Source organism: Oncorhynchus mykiss, chromosome 2 (assembly GCF_057628025.1).
Source record: "Oncorhynchus mykiss isolate SJ-2025 chromosome 2, ASM5762802v1, whole genome shotgun sequence".
Lineage (NCBI taxonomy): Eukaryota > Metazoa > Chordata > Actinopteri > Salmoniformes > Salmonidae > Oncorhynchus > Oncorhynchus mykiss.
In genome coordinates, this window is record NC_143023.1 from 52215410 (window position 1) to 52241226 (window position 25817).

The following is a 25817-nucleotide window of genomic DNA, read 5'->3' on the forward strand; positions in this document are numbered from 1 at the left end:
AGCTCAGCTCTGTGGAGTGTATGGCTTAAAGTGGTCCTATGGACTGATACTCCAGTCTCCGCTGTGGATCTTTGCAGCTCCTTCACATCTAGCTACTGAGATGTTAGACATCTTTGGTATCTTTGTTGCCTCTGATTAATGCCCTCGTTGCCTGGTCTGTGAGTTTTGGTGGGTAGCCCCCCCATGGCAGGTTTGTTGTAGTGCCATATTTTTTATTGGTGCTCCGTGGGATGTTCAAAGTTTTGGATATTTTTTTATAACCCAACCCTGATCTGTACTTCTCCACAACTTTGTCCCTGACCTGTTTGGAGAGCTCCTTGGTCTTCATGGTGACCCTTGCTTAGTGGTGCTCCAGACTCTGGGGTCTTTCAGAACAGGTGTGTATATATTTTGAGATCATGTGACAAATCATGTGACACTTTGATTGCACACAGGTGGACTTTATTTAACTAATTATGTGACTTCTGAAGGTAATTGGTTGCACCAGATCTTATTTTCAGGCCTCAATGCAAAGGGGATGAATACATATGCTCGCACCACTTTTCAGTTTTCTATTGTTTGAATTTTCTGAAACAACATTCTTTTTTATTTCACTTCACCAATTTGAACTATTTGGTGTATGTCCATTACATAAAATCCAAATAAAAATCTATTTAAATTACAGGTTGTAATGCTACATAATAGGAAAAATGCCAAGGGGGATGAATACTTTTGCAAGGCACTGTACTAAACAACCAAAGATTTCAAGACCAAAGGTTGGTTTATAGTACAGGTGTGTTTATAAATGTAATCTGAAGTGCGAGAGTGTGCTCTTGGCAATTGTAAACTCAGAGCATTGACAGATTGTCCGTTCATAAATTCTGAGCGTTTCACATTCGCATTCAGAGCGCACACTGGACTCTCTGGTGGAAGAGTAGGGTTGATCCGAGCCCTCTGAACTAACAACAGCAGTCAAGCGCCCAAGCTAACTGGCTAACGTTGGCTAGCTTGCTAGCTACTTCCAGACACAAATGAGAAAACAATTCACTGACCATTTTACTCACCCTAGCAGAGCTGGTTAGGCTGTTTTTATGTTATCCAGAGCAACGGTGACGGCAACTGTGCTGCTGGCAACAATTTAATTACGCATTTTTGCCATAATTTAATGACACTGTCCATATTCAGTGGGTGTGGAGCCTTTGTAAAATAGTCAGTTATTCTGCACTCTGGCACACAGATGAGAGTGCTCTGAATTCGGAGTAGATAGGCAGAGCGAATTTACCAGCTACGTCTATCTACAGTTGTCTCAGTGACATCATGAACATTCTATTGAAATGGTTACTTTTGTCTAGACATGTATCTAGCTAAACAATGAACCATAATCCCTACTCATAACGTCACTACCCTGAATGAATCTGCAGGTACCTAACCAATGAGGTTGAAAATGTCATTGAAGACACTTGCCAGTTGGTCAGCGTATGCTCAGAGTAAACATCCTGGTAATCTGTCTGGCCCTGCGGCCTTCTGAATGTTGACCTGTTTGAAAGTCTTACATTGTGTAATCACACTCTCCGCAGCCAGTCATCCTGAACATCTGATGCTCTCAGAAATGTTTCAGTGTTACTTGCCTCAAAGCGAGCATACAAGTTATTTAGCACGTCTGGTAGGCTTGTGTCACTGGGCAGCTCTTGACTGTGCTTCAAATCAAATCAAATCAAATTTATTTATATAGCCCTTCGTACATCAGCTGATATCTCAAAGTGCTGTACAGAAACCCAGCCTAAAACCCCAAACAGCAAGCAATGCAGGTGTAGAAGCACGGTGGCTAGGAAAAACTCCCTAGAAAGGCCAAAACCTAGGAAGAAACTTAGAGAGGAAGCAGGCTATGTGGGGTGGCCAGTCCTCTTCTGGCTGTGCCGGGTGGAGATTATAGCAGAACATGGCCAAGATGTTCAAATGTTCATAAATGACCAGCATAGTCGAATAATAATGAGGCAGAACAGTTGAAACTGGAGCAGCAGCACGGTCAGGTGGACTGGGGACAGCAAGGAGTCATCATGTCAGGTAGTCCGAGAGAGAGAAAGAAAGAAAGAAAGAGAGAATTAGAGAGAGCATATGTGGGGTGGCCAGTCCTCTTCTGGCTGTGCCGGGTGGAGATTATAACAGAACATGGCCAAGATGTTCAAATGTTCATAAATGACCAGCATGGTCGAATAATAATAAGGCAGAACAGTTGAATCTGGAACAGCGGCAAGGCCAGGTGGACTGGGGACAGCAAGGAGTCATCATGCCAGGTAGTCCTGACGCATGGTCCTAGGGCTTAGGTCCTCAGAGAGAGAGAAAGAGAGAATTAGAGAGAGCATACTTAAATTCACACAGGACGTCAGATAAGACTCCCATTCGGAGTCAGTGTCACTGTGAAAGAAAATGTTCAGTTAGAATAGTTTCACATATGAGCCCTGTATCAACAGGTATTATAAACAGATATATAGAGAGAGTTGAAGGTTGAATATATTAGGTTGAACATATTATATTATTACCTGGTAGATATACTGTCTCTTGTATATTATGACATTTCAGCTAGATCTACTGTCTTTATTATATTACAACAGACCAGCTGTATCTACTGTCTCCATTTCACTTCGGCCATTGATGTGGTCCTGCCCTCTCCTCAACAGCCTCAAATAGGCTATTTCATGTGGGTTGGGGTGGGGCGGCAGACACACGCATCTCACATTTCATGACATTACATGTTTATATATTGCTTCTAAAATCAATAAAAAAATCACAAATAATATTTTATATTAATAATTTCAAACAAGGGCATTAGCATGATAAGAACTTACCAGTCCAAAACGATGTCCTCTCCCGTTCAAAAAAATGTCCTCCACAATCGCTAAATAAAGCGTCCTACAACAATCTCTGTCTCACCTTCCCAATCAATTTATTCTAAAATTGTGTGTACATCTGTATATCTAGACTTAGATTTAGCTTTCCCTGACTTAGTCGCCATAATGATTGATATATATATAAACAGCTGAATATGCACGTTCACCAAACAATGCAGTGCATAATATGTGCTTCTTCTTCCGGTATGAAACTTCAATAGCGAATGACTCTCGTTATAATGGAGCTTACTACATGGGTTGGTCTTGCAACACATAAACATGGCGTGTGGCCGTTTAGCTCAGCTCATTGGCTATCTACCCAGCTAGATTTCAAGAAGATCAGTGGTCATTGGGTTAAAAGACAGTCAATCAACGAAACAGCAGGCAAATCATTGGTGCACAATGATGTCATGACTTGTTGTCTTCAAATCGGTTTCTTTCAGTCAATACGTCCCGCGAAATGGCCCATCAGGTTTGATTGTGTTACAAACAAACCAGTTGATTGCAGTGAAACCCAACATGACTGGAAAAGTCACGTTCTGTGTGGGTTATTTACCTGGAATGTGTCGTCAAAAATGGAATGAGACGGAATTCACGACAGAAGCGGTTGAGCATTGGAATTGCAAACAGACGAAGATCATCATCAAAGGTAAACAATTTATTTTAATGCAGTTTGTGATTGTTACACCTGTGCTGGTTACATTTTTATTTTTTTATGGGGCTCTATGCTCAGATAATCACATCGTATTCTTTCGCAGTAAATCCTTTTTTAAATCTGACAACGCAGTTGGATTAGCAAGAATCTAGGCTTTCGATACATGTGAGACACTTGTATTGTCATGAATGTTTATTATGACTATTTATGTAGCGATCACCGTATATTGTGGAATTTCAGCCCGCTAGCAGGTTCCGTGCGCAGAGAGGTTAAGCTAGTACATGTCCAGGCCCGTCTGAAGTTTTCTAGAGAGCATTTGGATGATCCAGAAGAAGATTGGGAGAATGTCATATGGTCAGATGAAACCAAAATATAACATTTTGGTAAAAACTCAACTCGTCGTGTTTGGAGGACAAAGAATGCTGAGTTGCATCCAAATAACACCATACCTACTGTGAAGCATGGGGTGGAAACATCATGCTTTGGGGCTGTTTTTCTGCAAAGGTAGCAGGACTACTGATCCGTGTAAAGGAAAGAATGAATGGGGCCATGTATCGTGAGATTTTGAGTGAAAACCTTCCATCAGCAAGGGCATTAAAGATGAAACGTGGCTGGGTCTTTCAGCATGACAATGATCCCAAACACACCGCCCGGGCAACGAAGGAGTGGCTTCGTAAGAAGCATTTCAAGGTCCTAGAGTGGCCTAGCCAGTCTCCAGATCTCAACCCCATAGAAAGTCTTTGGAGGGAGTTGAAAGTCCGTGTTGCCCAGCAACAGCCCCAAAACATCACTGCTCTAGAGGATCTGCATGGAGGAATGGGCCAAAATACCAGCAACAGTGTGTGAAAACCTTGTGAAGACTTACAGAAAACGTTTGACCTCTGTCATTGCCAACAAAGGGTATATAACAAAGTATTGAGATAAACTTTTGTTATTGACCAAATACTTATTTTCCACCATAATTTGCAAATGAACTCATTAAAATCCTACATAGTGATTTTCAGATTTTTTTTCTTCTCATTTCGTCTGTCATAGTTGAAGTGTACCTATGATGTACATTACAGGCCTCATCTTTTTAAGTGGGAGAACTTGCACAATTGGTGGCTGACGAAATACTTTTTTGCCCCACTGTATATGCACACAAGAAAATAGATCATGCAGCACGCAGCATAGAGAAGAAAAATCCATGTTTAGAACTGATAATTGATCGTGTGGTTCAATAATGAATTAAATTACTTGATTCTTGAATATTGTGACGACACATTTTAAAGACCCAAAACTTATACAGCCTCTGCTCAACAAACTTGAACTTGAAAACAAATCGTTGGGGGGACTGTAGTTTGCGAATGATATTGTGCTTATCACCCACATGGCAGTCAAGCAAAATCCATTCCGGCCAAGAGTTGTTCATAATCTAGTCTGGTTGCGGACACAACTAGACCTCGGTTTAAATGTTTCAAGAAATAATCTTATTTGTATGCCTAGCAATCAACAGATGTGACCAACCGGATTGATTAGGTCTTATATAGCAACATTTGAAATTGTGTTTTTTAACATTGGATAAAGGTATAGACTCAGAACTAGAAAATAGTATACCATACACAACAGTTGGGGAACAATGGGTAAGTAGTTATGCTTTGAAAGTTGATTATCTTTTAACCCCACTTTTGAGAAAATGGCCCTAAAATGTTTTGGTACACCTACTGGATAACTGTTATTTGTTGACACCCATTCAGCATCATTCACACCCTCTTAAGCCTTAGCCCCACCCGTCCTTTTAAGGATTCATATGTGAGGCCATGTGTTTTTTTTAATCCTCAACAATCTACACACAATACCCCATATTGACAAAGTGAAAACAGGTTTGTAGAAATTTTTGCACATTTATTTAAAAATAGACAGAAATACCTTATTTACATATGTATTCAGACCCTTTGCTATATGATTCGAAATTGAGCTCACATGCATTCTGTTTCCATTGATTATCAACTGAGATGTTTCAACAAGTTGATTGGAGTCCACCTGTGGTAAATTCAATTGATTGGACATGATTTGGAAAAGCACATACCTGTCTATATAAGGCCCCACATTTGACAGTGCATGTCAGAGCAAAAACCAAGCCATGAGGTTGAAGGAATTGTCCGTAGTGCTCCGAGACAGGATCTTGCCGTGTTACAGATCTGGGGAATGGTTACAAAAAAATTATTCAGCATTGAAGGTTCCCTAAAACACAGTGGCCTCCATCATTCTTAAATGGAAGAAGTTTGGAACCACCAAGATTCTTACTATAGCTGGCTGCCTGGCCAAACTGAGAAATCAGGGGAGAAGGGCCTTGGTCAGGGAGGTTACCAAGAACCTGATGGGTCTTCTGACAGAGATCTAGAATTCCTCTGTGGAGATGGGATAACCTTCCAGAAGGACAAACATCTCTGCAGCGCTCCACCAATCAGGCAGAGTGGCCAGACGAAAGCCACTCAGTAAAATGCACATGACAGCCCACTTAGAGTTTACCTAAAGGCACCTAAAGACTCTCTGGTCTGATGAAACCAAGATTGAACCATTTGGCCTGAATGCTAAGCATCACGTCTAGAGGAAACCTGGCACCATCCCTACGGTGAAGCATGGTGATGGCAGCATCATGCCGTTGGAATGTTTTTCAGTGGCAGGGACTGGGTGACTAGTCAGGATCGAGTTAAAGGTAGACAGAGCAAAGTACAGAGAGATCTTTGAATGAAACCTGCCCCAGAGTGCTCAGGACCTCAGACTGGAGCGAAGGTTCACCTTCCAACAGGACAACAAACTATGCACACAGCCAAGACAACGCAGGAGTGGCTTCGGGACAAGCCTATGAATGTCCTTGAGTGGGCCAGCCAGAGCCTTGAACCCGACCGAACACCAAAAAATAGCTGTGCAGCAACGCTCTGCATCCAACCTGACAGAGCTTGAGAAGATCTGCAGAGAAGAACGGGAGAAGCTCCCCAAATGCAGGTGTGCCAAGTTGGTAGCATTATACCTAAGAAGACTTGAGGCTGTAATCGATGTCAAAGGTGCTTCAACAAAGTACTAAGTAAAAGGTCTGAATACTTACAGTACCAGTATTATTTTTCATTTTTAATATATTAGCAAACATTTCAGAGTGTTTTTGTTGTGTCATTATTTGGTATTGTGTGTAGATTGATGAGGGGAAATGTTTACTTGCATAGTGGAGTCTTTTGTTTAGTCATGTAGTTAGCTAGCTAGCTTGCTAAACAATTAACCATCATTCCAACTCATAACATTACTACCCTGCATTAATCTACAGGTAGCTAAAGCTAACCAACTAGGTTCAATGTTAGCTAAACTAGCTAATATTAGGCTACAACTAGCAATGCAAATGGTTCTGAGATACAAATAATATTACTAATTAGATCATATACGTAACATTAGCTAGCGAGGCAGCCAAATCAAATAACATTTTGTTTGTCACATGCGCCGAATATAGCAGACCTTACTGTGAAATGCTTTATTACAAGCCCTTAACTCTATTTCTTGGGCTGCATTTTGTTGGAAAATATTTACTAAATTAACTAAAGTAAAAAAAATCTATAAAAATAACAAGAAAATAACATAACAATAAGGCTATACACAGGGTGTACCGGTACCGTGTCAATGTGCAGGGGTACAGGTTAGTCGAGGTAATTTGTAATTTTGCATCAATGCAAATAGTCTGGGTGTCCATTTGATTTATTGTTCAGCAGTCTAATGGTTTGGGGTTGGACGCTGTTAAGGAGCCTTTTGGTCGTAGCCTTGGTGCTCCGGAACCTCTTGCCATGAGGTACCAGAGAGAACAGTCTATGACTTGGATGACTGGAGTCTTTGACAATTTTTTGGGCCTTCCTCTGACACGGCCTAGTATATAGTTCCTGGATGTCTGGATGCTTGGCCCCAGTGATGTACTGGGCCGTATGCACTACCTTCTGTTGCGCCTTTCTGTCAGATGCAGAGCATTTGCCATACCAGGCGGTGATGAAACCGGTCAGGATGCTCTTGATAGTGCAGCTGTAGAACTTTTTGAGGATCTGCGGACCCATGCTAAATCTTTTCAGTCTCCTGATGGGGAAAAGGTGTTGCCGTGCCCTCTTCACAACTGTCTTGGTGTGTGTGGACCATAATAGTTTGTTGGTGATGTGGGCACCAAGGAACTTGAAATTCTCGACCTGCTCCACTTTAGCCCCATCGATGTTAAAGAGATGGGTGGGGCTAAGGCTTAAGAGGGTGTGAAAGATGCTGAATAGGTGTAGACAAAGAAGAGCTCTCCAGGAAATGTACCAAAACATTAAAGGGTCATTTTTGCAAAAGTGAGGTTACACATTTATCAACTTTCAAAGCAGAATTACTTTCCCATTGTTCCTCAACTGTAGTGTATGACATACAATTTTCTAGCTCAGAGTCTATACTTATTGTTACATAAGACCGAATCGAGCCAGTAGGTCACATATGGTTTGTTTGACTCAAGGAGGATGACAATTACAAAGTGTACACGCTTGTTGCACGCTTGTTATCATCATACAGATAGCATTATTGCAGTCATTTTAAATACGTTTATCGTGAGTCCAGAGGACAGTGTTAATGTAGGAAGACACTTGGATGTATCAGTATCAGATGGTGAATTACTTATTTTTGACAAAGTCATCAAACTCTCTGATTAGCCTTTTCTGTAGGGTACTAAAGGAACTCTAATCAACATAGCAATAGCCTACCTTCATTCACATCAGATAGTGTCCTCCTTACTCTATAACCTACTAATGCATATGGGACTTTGTATGGTAAACCTCATTTCATGATGAACCCCATTAACCACCTTGGTCGTATTGTATATGTAGCCTCGGCTTCCAGGCGGTGAGGTGAACGCCTGGTGGAGTACTACCCATAGAATGACTACACCCTTTCCTGGTGAGGAGACATTAGTGTAGGCTATCATCAGTAGGGAATATTTAGGCTGTACTTACATGTAGGCCTACAGCGGTTTATATTCTAAGCATTATTACAATCGTCCACTTCATCACATGCGTTTTGAAACGAGCATCATTGACCGGCAATGAACAGTTTTTTCCTCAACAAAAAAGCTTGATGCGAGGGGGGCTCAAACCCATGGTTAAAGTGCACTATTCATTTTGCGTCAACTGCTTAAGCAGTGTGTGCCACCTAGAAGCAATGCTGATGCTGATACATTACTACTATTTGACAAAACCATTAGGCTCTTCATTTTTTTTACGCACGACCTGAAAGCACGCTCCACTTTGTTTTCCTCTGGTATTGAACACAGTTTATTCCGTCTTAAATTTGATGGATTATTTACGTCTAAAGTTGGATTAGGAAAGTTTTTTGAAATTTTTGGATCAAGTTTACAGGTAACTAATTAGATAATGTGTAGTCATATTGCGGGAGTTGGAATTGATGTATTTTCTGAATCATACGCGCTAAATAAATTAACGTTTTGGATATAGAACGACAGAATTTATCGAACAAAAGGACCGTTTGTGATGTTTAATGGACATTTTGGAGTGCCAACAGAAGAAGATCTTCAAAGGTAAGGCATATATTATAAGTTATTTCTGACTTTTGTGTTGTGCCTGGCAGGTTGAATTATGATTGTCATGTGTATGTTTGACAGGGTTCTATCCTCAGATAATAGCATGGTTTCCTTTCGCGGTAAAGCCTTTTTGAAATCTGACACTGGAGGCTGGATTAACAAGAAGTACATCTTTAAACCTACTTGTATCATATATTAATTATTATTATCAGTATTTCTGTTTTTGAATTCGGAGCGCTGCTATTTCACTGGGTGTTGTCAAATCAATCCCGTTAGGATTGGCGTGGGAAGGGATCACGAAGAAGTTAAAATATCACTCTAGCAGTTGGTGGATATAAAGTCTAAGATTTTTCATAGGGTGATGAAGAATTTGTTGCAGGATATAATCACTGCCATCTGGTGAGATTAGCATAGGACTAATAGCGTTCTGTCCCATGCAAGTAAATTAATTGGCTTGTATGCATTTTGAACCGGAGAAACTGTTTAAATTGAAATGGCGGCCGAAAGTTCACAAGTATGGCCCCATAATTTCTGTGATTCCAGCAGTTCATATCTATATCGCAAGTCATATCGCAATATTTGGTTGAAAAATTGATATTCGTTTTTTACCTATATTGTGCAGCCCTTCTAACATCCTGGCAACTTTACCAGTATTATGCAAACATTTGGTGGCACAGTAAGAAAGGAAAAGTGAAATCTTCAGGAGATAAGTAGGATTCATATAGGCCAAACCCCGATGACGCTGAACCAAATGTGTGTCGCCCTATGGGACTCCCAATCATGGCCGGATGTGATACAGCCTGGTAAAGACAACACTAGCGTCTCAGTAAGACCTTAATAAGCTGAATCAGGTATGTTTGGTTGGGGGTTGGACTGAAAACCTACAGAACAGTAGATCTCCAGAAAGAACTGGAGGGTCAACATGCACATATTGGATTCTTGCTCAGATTATTGGTCTTAAAAGTGGAAAAGGACTAGCCTAACTGGCCTAGAATGACCACCAGACGTGTTATTTCAAAGCACTAAAAGCAGCCCCCTCCCCCTTCTACTGTGCCCCGATAGACAATGGCAGAGGAAATCCCAGGACCTTGTTTTCCACCATCAGCCGTCTAATCCACCCAACAGACTCTGGCCCTCCCAAAGCAACTACCGAACAATGCAACCGAAATGCTGAGTTAAAATCTAAAATCAACACCATCCTCCAATCCCAACCCCATTCTGGCTCCTCTAAATCAGAGCTTCCCCAAACTCGATCCCTACAGTAAATACTGCAGTTATACTACAGTAAATACTACAGTAAATTCAGCAAAAATACTGCAGTAATTACTATTGTATTTATACCGTAGTATGCTATAGTATTTGTTTCATGTGGGTTAAAACAGAATAAAATACAAAAATAATCTCAAAGTGCATAAAATGAAAAAATTATGTAAACAACAAAACAAATATATCTAACCATGAAAGCAATAATCAAAGTCTAGGAGGTAGGGAAGCCAGCCGATATAAATTAGTCTTAAGGCCTGATTTTAAAGCTCCAACAGTCTGAACATAGGCGTGTGCATGGAGGAAAAGGTAAGGCCCCAACATTATGCGGAGCCTGGTCCTGGGGGCATGGAGCAGTTTGTTGTGGCTTGAACATAGGTTGCATGGAGGTTCATAGGATGGAGAGTAAATCTGACAGGTAGGCAGGTCCTTTGGCATTTATGACTTTGAAGAGAAATGTTATAGTCAATTCTTAGAGGAACAGGTTGCAAGGATGAGGGTGGTGTGGGCAGACTTTTTGTTTGTGTCAGAATCCTTGTGGCACTGTAGTTTATTAATTGAATTTGCAGGCAGGCCACCAAGGTCTGCGTTCCCATAATCATTTTTGGAGAAAATACATGCATGGATTATCTTTTGACCAAAATTGGAGCTGAAGCATTCTATAGTCTACAACAGATGTCTAATTCTATTAAAAAAATGTATTAAAATCATATCTGTTTGTCTCAATGTAAACATTTCAAAAGTATTGCGTCAAACACCCTGCAAGTTCAGAAACTGTGTGGTATTATATATTATTATATAGAAACTGTGTGGTATTATCCGAGACACATATGATGCCATGACTCAAACTCAGCAAAAAAAGAGAAGTCTCTCACTGTCATCTGCGTTTATTTTCAGCAAATTTAACGTGTAAATATTTGTATAAACATAAGATTCAACAACAGACACAAACTCAACAAGTTCCACCGACATGTGACTGACAGAAATGGAAAAATGTGTCCCTGAACAAAGGGAGGGGTCAAAATTTAAAGTTAAAGTCAGTACCTAGTGTGGCCACCAGCTGCATTAAGAACTGCAGTGCATCTCCTCCTCATGGACTACACAACATTTGCCAGTTCTTGCTGTGAAATGTTACCCCACTCTTCCAAAAAGGCACTGGTAAGTTCCCTGACATTTCTGGGTGGAATGGCCCTAGCCCTCACCCTCCGATCCAACTGGTCCCAGGTATGCTCAATGGGATTGAGATCTGGGCTCTTTGCTGGCCATGCAGAACACTGACAGTCCTGTCTTGCAGGAAATCACGCACAGAACGAGCAGTATGGCTGGTGGCATTGTCATGCTGGAGGGTCATGTCAGGATGAGCCTGCAGGAAGGGCATCACATGAGGGAGGAGGATGTCTTCCCTGTAACGCACAGCGTTGAGATTGCCTACAATGACAACAAGCGCAGTCCGATGATGCTGTAGCATAACGCCCCAGACCATGACAGACCCTACACCTCCAAATCGATCCTGCTCCAGAGTACAAGCCTCGGTGCAAGGTTCATTCTTTTGACGATAAACGTGAATCCGACCATCACCCCTGGTGAGACAAAACCGCGACTTGTCAGTGAAGAGCACTTTTTGGTCCAGCGATGGTGGGTTTGTGCCCATAGACAACGTTGTTGCTGGTGATGACCTTCCTTACAACAGGCCTACAAGTCCTCAGTGCAGGCTCTCTCGGCCTATTGCGGACAGTCTGAGCACTGATGGAGGGATTGCGCGTTCTTGGTGTAACTCGGGCAGTTGTTGTTGCCATCCTCTGTCTTAGGCGTCTCACAGTACGGACATTGCAATTTATTTCCCTGGCCACTTCTGCAGTCCTCATGTTTCCTTGGAGCATGCCTAAGGCATGTTCACACAGATGAGCAGGGACTCTGGGCATCTTTCTTTTGGTGTTTTTCAGAGTCAGTAGAAAGGCCTCTTTAGTGTCCTAAGTTTTCATAACTGTGACCTTAATTGTCTATCGTCTGTAAGCTATTAGTGTCTTAACGACCATCCACAGATGCATGTTTATGAATTGTTTATGGTTCATTGAACAAGCATGGGAAACAGTGTTTAAACCCTTTACAATGAAGATCTGTGAAGTTATTTCGATTTTTTTGAATTATCTTTGAAAGACAAGGTGCTGAAAATGAGTTTAGTTCATAACATGATTTATTCACGTCACCCATGTGAAACAATAATGCACAAACACAATGAAAGTGCTGTGTCTGTTTACTTGTTGGGGGCATTTCAGCTCAATAATAAATGTGTCAGTCAAAACCCATCACAATTATATCCCGCATCACATACATCAGTATCCTTCTGGGGGTTCTCTTCACCTTTTAAGTGGGTATGGCATCACTCCATTGTCAGAAATAGACAGGAAAAATCCCATTATAACTCCCAAGATAAATCAGGAAAGGAAATAGTCCTCTGGTGAAAGTTCAATGAAAGACATTTGAGGTAATGTGACATATGCTAGAAAACAGCCTACTAATATCCCTCCAGCATTTTATAAGCAGAATCCCATGGGGACTACTTCTCTACTACTGCTTCAGAGTGGGTAAAAATGGCAGAAACTCTTGATGCGGTCCAAATGTTTGCATATAATATCAATTAGTAATGGCTTTAGAAACCATGAGCGGTACAGAATGCGACTGAAAGAGGCTAAGTGGGTTGTGGGTCACATTTGTACTACAACAAATGCATCCAACATAATGAAGCAGATTTTTGAACCTCATTGATAGTAGTAGTAGTTTGTGGTGGAATAACATCATATATGTTTGGAGGAACAGTTCTTTCATATTACTGTGCATTGCAGGCCCCGGCATATGTTGGGGCCTATGAGGATCTCAGGGGGCCAGGCTCGTCCTCCTCAGGACCTCCATGCCCTTTCAAACGATCTGGATTACCTGTTTGGTATTTATAGTGATTTATATAATTTCTAAATCCTGGGAAAAATGTCAAATGATTGCTGAAATATCTGGAAGTGAAAAAAATAGTTATTATGCTAATGAAATGTGAAAGTGTTAGCTAAAAATAATATTTCAACAAAAAAAGATTTCAGTGTATCTGACTGCTGGTAAACTGACGCTTTACTCATATTCCAGACCAAACTTCCTACATGTGTCTTTTTTCTGACAGCCTATAAATGCTGTGACAATAAGTGCTACACATATTTTGCATTTCATCATCTCTTTGGAGACCTGCCTGCTTGACACTTTCATCTACCCTAGGAATCTTGCCTACGTCACTACTTTATCCGCTTGAATAAAACACAAAATAGTAGCTGACAGCAAGATAGCAATCATGGAGTTTATTTTTAATAAGTGCATTTCGCAAAAGAGTCCACTGTGTTGCCAAGGTTCAGGTTTTCGAGACTAATTCTCAAAGGGGCGGCAGGGCCATTGCTCCCGTATCCTTAGTTTTAGACATTCACATTGTGCTTTTGTTTCAAACCTCAGCGGACAATGAACATAATAATTGCTTCCTAAATGGTGAGTCAGAAGCCATTGATGGGTTTTGGTAGATTTATTTTGTGTTTTGGAGTGAACCCGGATTTTGGGTGGATTTAGAAACCTTAATTTTGATTATTTGTTGGGTGGGTCATACACATAGGAGGAATCATCAACTATCGCCGGTATCCAATCAAAGGCGCATTGTCATCAAGTGCACTGCCCTTGACTCACACTGTATGTCAGGGAAATTGCCTTTAAAGGGCAAATCCATTGTTGAAACAATAACACAGCGGTCACCCAAACACTGTTTTGGTAAAAAGCTGAGGGATGTTAACATTTTCAAAGACTTTAATGGATTCAAGGACTTATCATTCATTATAACAAAATGATAGTTTTACCATGTTTTTAGGCTATATAGTGTTTGATTACATTTGTTGTTTACAATCATTAGATCAATCACAAGCTTATATTTTGGGTTCTGATGGGATTCGAAAGTAAAACTCAGCTCATGAGACATTTATAAGTTATATTTTTCAAGTTTTAGTCAGTATATCTAATTAATTTATAAGTCCAAAAACAAATGTAGCAACTGCGGATTGCCCCTAAGTCAACATACTGCACAATGCACCCCGGCCCAGATAATATATAGATGTCTTATGGAACCGTCTTACATATTGTCTCTAATGAAACTGCTCAGGAGAGCTCAGTTGATGGATGTGTTGATACACAGTATATCACAAAAGTGAGTACACCCCTCACATTTTTGTAAATATTTGAGTATATCTTTTCAAGTGACAACACTGAAGAAATGACACTTTGCTACAATATAAAGTAGTGAGTGTACAGCTTGTATAACAGTGTAAATTTGCTGTCCCCTCAAAATAACTCAACACACAGCCATTAATGTCTAAACCGCTGAAAGCAAAAGTGAGTACACCCCTACTACTCCTGTACTCACTTTTGTGATATACTGTAGGCAAGGTAAAGAACCATTCCTACCCATGTCAGACTAACATTTAAATATGAAATTCTTCAACATTGGAAAAACAAATAGCAGATATAAAGTAACAGTCAAAAGTTTGGACACACCTAATAATTAAAGTGTTTTTCTTTATTTTTACTATTTTCTACATTGTAGAATAATAATGAAGACAAACTATGAAATCATGCAGTAACCAAAAAAGTGTTAAACAAATCTAAATATTTTTTTGATTTTAGATTCTTCAAAAAGTCACCATTTGCCTTGGTGACAGAATTATACACTGTTGGCATTCTCTCAACCAGCTTCACCTGGAAAGTTTTTCCAACACTTGAAAAAATGCTGAGCACTTATTGGCTGCTTTTCCTTCACTATGCGGTCCAAATCATCCCAAACCATCTCAATTGGGTTGATGTCGGGGGATTGTGGTGGCAAGGTCATCTGATGCAGCTCTCCATCACTCTCCTTCTTGGTCAAATAGCCCTTACACAGCCTGCATGTGTGTTGGGCCATTGTCCTGTTGAAAAACAATTGATAATCCCACTAAGCGCAAACCAGATGGGCTAGTGTATCGATGCAGAATGCTGTGGTAGCCAAGCTGGTTAAGTGTGCCTTGAATTCTAAATAAATCACAGACAGTGTCACCCACACCACCACACCATCACACCTTCTCCTCCATGCTTAATGGTAGGAACCCCACATGCGGAGGTCATCCGTTCACTTACTATGCGTTTCACATAGACACAACAGTTGGAACCAAAAATTATCTCAAATTTGCACTCATCAGACAGATTTCTACCGGTCTAATGTGCATTGCTCGTGTTTCTTGGCCCAAGCAAGTCTCTTTTTCTTATTGGTCTCCTTTATTAGTGGTTTCTTTGCAGCAATTTGACCATGAAGGCCTGATTCACGCAGTCTCCTCTGAACAGTTGATGTTGAGATGTGTCTGTTACTTGAGCTTTGTGAAGCATTTATTGTGGCTGCAATCTGAGGTGATGTTAACTCCAATGAATGTATCCTCTGAAGCAGAGGTAAATCTGGGTGTTCCTTTCCTGTGGTGGTCATGAGTGCCAGTTTCAACATAACGCTTGATGGTTTTTGCGACTACACTTGAAGAAACTTTCCAAGTTCTTGAACTGTTCCGCATTGACTGACCGTCATGTCTTCAAGTAATAATGGACTGTCATTTCTCTTATCTTATTTGAGCTGTACTTGCCATAATATGGACCTAGTTTTTTTTCCAAATAGGGCTATCTCTTGTATACCACCACTACCTTGTCACAACACAACTGATTGACTCAAACACATTAAGAAGGAAATAAATTCCACAAATTGACTTAACAAGGCACACCTGTTCATTGAAATGCAATCCAGGTGACAGGTAATGACACTGCCATTGGAATTAAATGCCAATGAATTAGCCCCAATGATGCCTTTTAATTAAGTGTCAGATCATCAGCAGATTGGAAAGGTAGTGATTATTATTTACAACTTAGTTCTTCGAATTAACTCATCTGTCCTGGCACAAATTAAAGGGGAGGAGAGAAATGTCAATATTACAAAGTGAGCGTGGTGGCCATGGTAATACCTGCTTCATTATGAATTCTTTTTATTTCCACAATCGATGTGAGCTGAGGCTCTGGGAGTAAAATGGACTAAAGATTACCTTTGAGGGATCTCATAACGACCCAACATAATATCATTGATAAGCATTAATCTGGTACGATTTTGCAAAAAGATAGGCAACAAGAAACATGACCCTTATATGAATACATTGAATTCAATGGGGGGGAGATATCAATCACACTATTGAAGCCAAGGGGATAGGCTCATGGACATTCAATAGGGTGACGATTAGTGTCAAAATATTGACGCCAAGAGATGGACATCAGAGACATGCTGCCTAAATGAGTACATTGCATTCAATGGCGGGGAGATTATTGTCACAATATTTACACCTAGAGATAGGCATCAGAGACATGACAACTAAGTCAGTACATTGCATTCAATAAGATTGACTCATAGATATGTTTCAAGAATTTTACACAAATCAATGCATTCATGTCTGTCTGATTTCTCGCTCTTTATGTCTCTCTATCTATTCTCTAATCCCACCTCTCCATTTCTCCCTCTACTCTCTCTCCCCATCCCTCATTTTCATGCATCTCTCTATTCTCTAACCCCCCTCCCCATCTCTCGCTCACAAAAACACTGTGTTCCATCCTCTGAAACTCAGGGAGTGTCCCGCGATCCCAGGAAGTGAATTAATTGGGGGATCATAGGAGCGGTTTTTGTAACCTGGGGACCATCATGACCCAGCATATTAAATTTTAAATCAATCATATCTCTGTTGCTGCAGTTAGGGTGAGGTATGGCATTTTCTTAGGAGATTGAGTTGCATCTGGGAGAACATAAAAGAGGTATGGAAGGTCCAAAAGAGTTATGAGGGTCTAATAAAGTGTTCTGAAGAGGCATGGTCAAAAAAACATATCAGGAAGTTTAAGTAAGTGATCTGGTATACTTCCCCTGATGGTCCAAGAAAGTTATCCATGCTCCAAGGGAGTGATGTGTGGTACTCCAACACACACAGAAAAGCCATTGCTTTTATCAACCATTATACTGGGGAGATAAAACAGTATAGGTACTACGTTTATTAAAAGGGTGAAATTTGATTCCTGATATAAATTCTTATTAAAGTGTTCCCATAAAGCTAATTATTCAGTAAAGATCAATGGGTTACTAGAACTAAGGAATGTCAACAAAAGATTGAATCCGAGCAAAACGTTACCACATGTTCTGGCAGATTTATTTGTATTTTGTTTTGTCAGTGATGGTGTTAAGAAATTTTTTCAGAACGAAAATGTAGCACATCATGAACCCAAATTCTATTGCATGAAGATAAATGTGGTCTCCAGCTTGACAAACTAATCATAGCAGAACCTTTGCATTTCTCCTTTTAAGAGGGAAAAACAATACCCGCATGAAAAAGTACTTCTGAATTACTTATTAGTAATTTTAAAAACAGAGACTACATAGCTATAACAGAGGCTACAAGCAAGACCGTTTTGGTTAGCAATCTTTTTGATGTGGTAAAATGTTATATAAATATCTAAACAGCGCCATGAAATTGTTCATAAAACATAAAGGAAAGTTATACTTAAAGATGGTGCCATCACAAGGGCTATGAAAGACAGGATGATGAAGGATGGAAGATGATTTGATGATTAATAGCAGCTAGCTAACAGCAACCAACTACTTCTTTTGTCTTCTTCTGCGGTCGCGAAAAGTCAGTGTAGTCTGGCTGTAATGATGTGACTACTTATTTACTACCAACATCAAATCGTAAAAACTCTACTGCACAAGCTTTTCAATAGTAATCAGGTATAGCTGTAGTGTTTGACTATTTACTATCAATATCAAATAGTACAAATCCCTGCCTGGTTACTGCTGGACACTACAAAACTCTACTTGTGTATCTTGAGTAGTGCATAAACTACACATTCACTACACAATCCCTACAAGTATCTACATAGTCACTACTGCAAGAATAGGTTTTATGTAGTAATTCAGTAGTACTTTCTCATGAGGGTATGAAAGGGAAAACACATTCTATGTTTAACATTTGTATAACAATATTTGCCCTTACTGTGACATTTAATGTTGCCAATTAATTATAGTCAGCTCTTATAATGAGACGAGAAATACCATCAGTATCAGTAAAAGGTTTACCTTGAATGAACTGCTGGATATGCTGTAGGTTTGTTTTCAGCTATGGGTTCTGTACACAATAGTTACCCTTGTGTTCAGGAGGGTGCAGCATGCTGAATGTTGCAGATAGAAATGTTATTAATAGAGACATGCTTCCTTACTCTACATGTCAGAGAAACATGTCTGTTCTACACAATACTGTATATTTATATCTGAACGGTTCACAACAATGTTCAACAATGTTACAGTCCAAAGCTTGGACTGACAAAGGACCTATGTGGGTTCAATTCCCGTTCAGGATACTCTCCAAAACCCTTGAATGGGTGACAGAAATAGCATATGCATATGCTGGTGGTATTGTAGAAAGGAGTCAAAGGATTGATTCATTCACTGATGTTACAAGACTCTCTGGAAATGGAGTATAGAATGTTTATTTTAAGTGGGAACAAGAGGACCAAGTTAGGGTTGGCCAAGTAAGTCACCCTCTGGCTTCACTTTTTTTCCAATTAAATTCTCTTAAACCCACAATCACAACCAGTCCAATGCCAGGATATTGTAACTGTCTTTAACACAAAGAAACAGTACCTCTCTCAGCAGAATAAACCATCTAGAGAAAGGGCAGCATCACAACAGGGAAGTAGATGAAACATACTGAGCACACACATTTCCAAACGCTGTCTTACATTTCAGGATGCTGAAAGAGTTCAGACTGCGCTGCGATGTGCCAAAAGAGTCAACAATACAAAGACGAGAGGATTGAAGACCCACAACTTTATCATCAGTTCAGTTTTTAATCTTCCCTGCATTCTCTTTTGTCTTCCCCTGTTGTGAGCTTGGCTTTCCATCGCTATTGGATTGTTCCATATGCAAACTTAATTGAATCACTAAACAAAAGAGCGTAGTTCTTAGAGCTTTTGTGTGACTGAATTAAATTTTATTGCAGGGTAATACTTTTATCCCCTTTGTTTTGAAGTAGGGTAGGATCTGCTGTTGTTGCTTTCACTCAAACTAAAAGCAGCTTTATAATTAACACTCATAATATTTGGCACGGCTTCTTTCATTTGACAAAAAAGTCATAAATACTGTCTCTGGTGACACTTCAAGGAGAGTGCAGCTTTTGAAAATTATGTGCACTGAGTAGTTGGAATTGTTTCAGTGACTGATGAAAATAAGTCTGGGAGACATATTTGGTATGTTCTCAGTCATTAATATGGAAAAAACAACCTTTGTCCCTTTGGTATGGTGAGTTTAGGATGAAAGGACAGTTAGGTTGACCTAAGTTTGACCTACTGCTCTTACGGCTATGACAAAAGGATCTGCCATAACATGCCTTGTCATTTTATGGCACACATTGTCCATGCCACATGCCATAAGTCTTAAATTATGCATTCAATGGAATGTATACTATTATCCAAGTTGTCAGACTGTAGCAACAGTGCAGCAAACCGTGATGATCATAAACTATGGCCTGAAATTTAAGAAAACTTAAGGCAGCTTGTCAAAAGTATATCTAACCATCTCTTGGTTTTTCACAAATTTGAGTTTTGGAATATTTTTCTGAGGGAAGTGCCAGAGATTTGAGGAAACTTGTTTGCTTAACTTTCAAAAAAGGATCAGTTCAACAATAATTCAAAGATAGAACATCCTGCTTAGTTTCTCCTCTCTACACTCCTTACGGACACATTCCTCTCACAAGGGGAGGATGGTTAAGTCTGTAAAATGTTGCTGCTGCTACGGTGATGTAACATTAATTACATGAATAAACTTGAACAATTCTGGTAATGTTGGTTGAAAAGGTTGGACATAGAGTTGGTTTATTTGCTATACCATAATGATAACAGTACCAACCTCTTGAATGATAGGGCAAAATTTAGATTTCCGCCTAAATAGACATACCCAAATGAAATTATTTTTCTTTGAGATGGCCAAAAACAATAAATGGTGATGTTGCATAGTTATATAAAAGGTCTGGAACTCACCTTTCTGGTAAAACATTTTTATAAATTGCTGCAGTGTACTCACTTTCGACAACACAAGTTCAGATACGTTGTACAAATATCATGAAAAATCATAGAGAATTTTCTCCTAAATGTTTTTTATTTTACCAGGCAAGTCAGGTAAGAACAAAGTCTTATTTTCAATGATGGCCTAGGAACAGTGGGTTGACTGCCTTGTTCAGGGGAAGAACGACAGATTTTTTCCTTGTCAACTTGGGGATTTGATCTTGCAACCTTTCGGTTACGAGTCCAACACTAACCACTAGGCTACCTGCCGCCACTGAGCGCATTGCAGACACCATTCAAACTTGTGTAGACTCGTTACAACTTCAGCAAAGTGGTTTTACCATCTGTGACCAAGAGAAAGTGGTATTGTTTCAATTCTATACATTTATTTTCTTCATGTTGAGAGCTCTAAATCCGGCTGAGAAATCAAGGTGTGATGAAACCACAATGACTGAATACGTTAGACCACAGGTGTCAAACTCATTCAATGGAGGGCCAATGTTTTTTCGCTCCTACCTTGTCTATGATTGATGAATTAAGGTCACTGCACTAATTAGTAAGGAACTCCCCACACTTGGTTGTCTTGGACTTAATTGAAAGGATAAACCCAAAACTTGAAGACACTCCATTGAATGAGTTTGACACCCCTGCACTAGACTATCACTGTTTATATGCCATCTCGCAGGCTGAGCTCACTCATTCAAAGGAAGAGAAAGTCAATTATTTGTCTGGATAGGCCAGAACACCCCTATTCAAATGTGGGGTGTGAAACCTAAAACTTTAACTCAGCTCCACTGAAAGAGTGAAGCTGAGAGTAGACAGATGGGGCAATCTGGCATTATAAGGCACGGGACCCTATGTTCACAGAGCACTTTGTACACCAAAATGTCAGTCAGAACCGGACCAGAACTGCCCAAAGTCCCCCATATCGGGACTTAACTTTTAAAGAGTCTAAATATAATGTTACCAATGTATAGAAAAAGATTCTGCAGTGAAGTTGTATTATTGGATACTAAAAGTTCTAAAAGGAAGAAACATACATATAGGTAGACAGTCAATTGAACATCATAGGCTATATCTACACTTGACACTAACAGACTTTGGCTATGAGATTACGAAGGTCGCAATGAAAAGACAGGTTGCATTGTGGCCTGATTATGGCGGACCACCTCAGGAGATGGTCATGGATGCAATGTGTGTGGATTTCCCCTCAGCCTTGATGCAATCAAGTTATTGAAAGTGTGATGTGGTGAGGTTGGACCCAGGTGAAGATAAGAGACCAGAAGAGGAATCAGTGTTTAACCTCTTTGGGACAGGGGGCAGTATTTTCACGTCCGGATGAAAAGCGTGTCCAAAGTAAACGGCCTACTACTCAAACCCAGAAGCTAAGATATGCATAGTATTAGTAGACATGGATAGAAAACACTCTGTAGTTTCTAAAACTGTTTGAATCATATCTGTGAGTATAACAGAATTTATTTGGCAGGCGAAACCCTGAGGACAAACCATTCATATTTTTCATTTGAGTTCACTCTTTTCAATGAGTTTTCATTCGGAATCCAGATTTCTAATTAAATTTCCTACAGTTCCTATCACTTCCACTGGATTTCAACAGTCTTTAGAAATTGGTTGAGGTTTTTCCTTTGAGAAATTAAGAAGTAACACTGTTCAGAATGAGGCTCGAGTCTAGTGTACTCTTTGTTAGAGGCGCGTGACCTGAAAGCACGCTCCACTTTGTTTTCCTACGGTATTGAACACAGTATATCCAGTCTTCAATTGTATCCATTATTTATGTTAAATACCAAAAGTTGTATGACAAAAGTAGTTTGAAATGTTTGGACAATGCTTACAAGTAACTTTTGAGATATTTTGTAGTCTCGTTGAGCAAATTGGAACCGATGTTTTTCTGGATCAAACATTCCAAATAAATGGACATTTTGGATATATATTGATGGAATTAATCGATCAAAAGGACCATTTGTGATGTTTATGGGACATATAGGAGTGCCGACAAAAGAAGCTTGTCAAAGGTAAGGCATGATTTATATTTTATTTCTGCGTTTTGTTTCGCGCCTGCAGAGTTGAAATATGCTACTCTCATTGTTTACTGTTGTGCTTTCATCAGATAATAGCATCTTATGCTTTCTCAAACAAACTGACGCTACCTTTCTGGTCACGCACCTCTAACAAACAGTACACTTGAAGTGACCCTCGTTTTGAACAGGGCTACTTCTTCAATACACAAAGAAAATACCTCAACCGATTTCTAAAGACTGGTGACATCCAGTGGAAGCGGTAGGAACTGCAAGAAGGTCTCTTAGAAATCTGGATTCCCAATGAAAATGCATTGAAAAAAGAGTCACCTAAAAAAAAAAAAATCGGAATGGTTTTTCCTCTGGGTTTCGCATGCTACATAAGTTTTGTTATACTCACAGACATGATTCAAACAGTTGTAGAAACGTCAGTGTTTTCTTTCCAAATCTACTAATACTATGCATAGCTTATCTTCTGGGGATGAGTAGCAGGCAGTTGAATCTGGGCATGCATTTCATCCGGACCTGAAAATACAGCCCCCTGTCACCAAGAAGCTAAGGATTTGGCGGACGTGCAGTATGTGTTCCGGAAAGGTTTTGGAGAAGATCAGGATGTCATTGAGGTAAACAAAGACAAAACGATTCAATATATCCCTAAGAGTGTCATTGACCAATGCTAGAAAGACTGCCGGTGTGTTCAGTAATCCGAAAGGCATGACTAAATACTCAGTGTCCACTAGGGGTGTTAAAGGCAGTTTCAACTCATCTCCCTCCCTGATTCTCACCAGATTGTAAGTGTTGCGGAGGTCCAGTTGGTGAAGAATTGGACCAACTCCAAGGTGGCGAACATCAAGGGTAGGGGGTAATGGTTCTTGATTATAATCCAGTTCAGCCCTCTGTAATCGATGCAAGGACTCAGGCCATCCTTCTTACCCATGAAGAAGAATCCTGCAAAAGCTGGGGATGTAGATGGGTGACTGCCGGATGTAATTGTCCATGACTGCTGCGTCAGAGATCGAGAGGGAGTACAGATGGCCCCGGGGAGGTGTGGAGCCAGGAAGGAGTTCTATGGCACAGTCGTATGGACGATGGGGGAAAAAGCGTGGCAGCTTGCCTGTCACTGAAGGCCTCCCGAAGAGTGAAATATTCGTGAGGGAGAGCGGAGAAGTCTTGGTCATCAACGGATGCAGGAGGACACAACGAGGCTCTTGGTGGGGTTCTTAGACATTTAGTCTGGCAGTCCTTACCCCAGTCTAGGAGGTGTCCCGTGGACCAGGATAATATTGGGTTATGTAGAGCTAGCCAGGGGTACCCTAGGATAAGTGAGTCCTCGGGAGCAGTGATTAAAAGAAAACTAAGTCTCAAAGTGGTTCCCCCCAACCTGCAATAGAATGGGCTTGGTCTGATATTCCACCTGACCGGAGTCAATGGGCCATCCATCGAGGCCTTGAATCTGCAGAGATATGGACATTTCACGAAGGGGATTTGTAACTCTCTGGTGAAGTCCTGAAATGATCTGCGGCACCGGAGTCCGCGTAGGCTTGAATCTGGTGCTGACGGTTGTCCCAGTAGAGATTTGCGGGTAGTGACAGACGGTGACTGGGTAGCCGGTAGGTAACTGCACAGCTCGTCAGGGTTTCCCCTTGTCCTGGAGAGCCCTGGAATTTCCTGTCAGCTCTGGGCATTTAGCGCAGAGATAGCGGAGAACTCCGGAAAAGAGGCAGCAGTGTTCGCACATGCGCCTGTCACGCTCCTGTGGGCTCAAATGTGTGCATCCCATGGGCTCGTAAATGCTGGGTGTAGGCGGGTAGGGTGGTGAACTCAATGACAAAGTCAGTCACTGGTCTGGCCCCTTGGCGGATGCTTAACCTCTCTGGGATCATTCGGGATGCTAGCGTCCTACCTCGCCAACAGCCAGTGAAATTGCAGGGTGCCAAATTCATATCAACAAAAATGTCAGCATTAAAATTCCTCAACCATACATTTTAAAGATACACTTCTCATTAATCCAACCACAGTGTCCGATTTCAAAAAGGCTTTTTGACGAAAACAGAACATATCATTATGTTAGGTCAGCAACTAGTCACAGAAAGAATTCAGACATTTTCCAACCAAAGAGAGCAGTCACAAAAAGCAGAAATACAGATCAAATTAATCACTAACCTTTGACAATCTTCATCAGATGACACTCCCAGGACTCAATATTACACAATACATTTATGTTTTGTTCGATCAAGTTCATATTTATATCCAAATCCTCAGTTTACATTGGCGCCATGTTCAGAAATGCCTCTAAAACATCCAGAGAAATTGCAGAGAGCAACATCAAATAACAGAAATACTAATCATAAACTTTGATGAAAGATACATATTTGACATAGAATTAAAGATAAACTTGTTCTTAATGCATGACTTCTGCTGGAAGCCTTAGGAAGTGCAATCTGGCCCCATAGACACAGCATATTGGATAGGCAATCACTTAAATGAAACTTCATACCTCAGATTTCCCACTTCCTGGTTGAATTTGGTTTTCGCCTGCCATATGAGTTCTGTTATACTCACAGACATCATTCAAACAGTTTTAGAAACTTCACCGTGTTTTCTATCCAATACTACTAATAATATGCATATATTAGCATCTGTGACAGAGTAGCGGGCAGTTTACTCTGGGCACCTTATTCATCCAAGCTACTCAATACTGCCCCCTTTCACCAAGAAGTTAACAGTCGGCTGGCCACTTCTCGTCCTCCAACTGGGTGGTCGAGGACTCGTCGCAGCTCGGCAGTGAAGGCTAATATAGAGCTTAATTTCTTATGGATGACATCCCGTTAACGGGATAATTGTCATCAACAACTGTTGAATTGCATAGCGCCACATTTAAATAATATTACAAAAAATATTTATATTCATGAAATCACAAGTGCAATATAGCAAAACACATCTTAGCCTTTTAATCCACCTGTCGTGTCAGATTTTGAAAATATGCTTTACAGCGAAAGCAATCCAAGCGTTTGTGTAAGTTTATCGATCACTCGACAAAACATTATGAACACCTAGCATCAAGTAGCATCACGAGTAGCATCACTAAAATCAGAAAAGCAATCAAATTAATCGTTTATGATGATCTTTGATGATCTGCAGATGTTTTCACTCACGAGGCTCCCAGTTACACAATAAATGTTCCTTTTGTTCCATAGATACATTTTTGGGCCAAAACACCTCAGTTTGTTTGGCGCGTTATGTTCAGGAATCCACAG

General features: G+C 40.4%; 1 protein-coding gene and 1 long non-coding RNA gene across 2 annotated transcripts in view; one reads left to right on the forward strand and one right to left on the reverse strand.

Annotated features, from left to right (window-relative positions):
- Positions 1-25817, forward strand: part of LOC149985141 (uncharacterized) — a 714490-nt gene that overhangs the window by 625728 nt on the left and 62945 nt on the right. The window lies entirely within an intron of this gene.
- lingo1a (leucine rich repeat and Ig domain containing 1a) overlaps positions 1-25817 on the reverse strand; it is a 392386-nt gene that overhangs the window by 365441 nt on the left and 1128 nt on the right. The window lies entirely within an intron of this gene.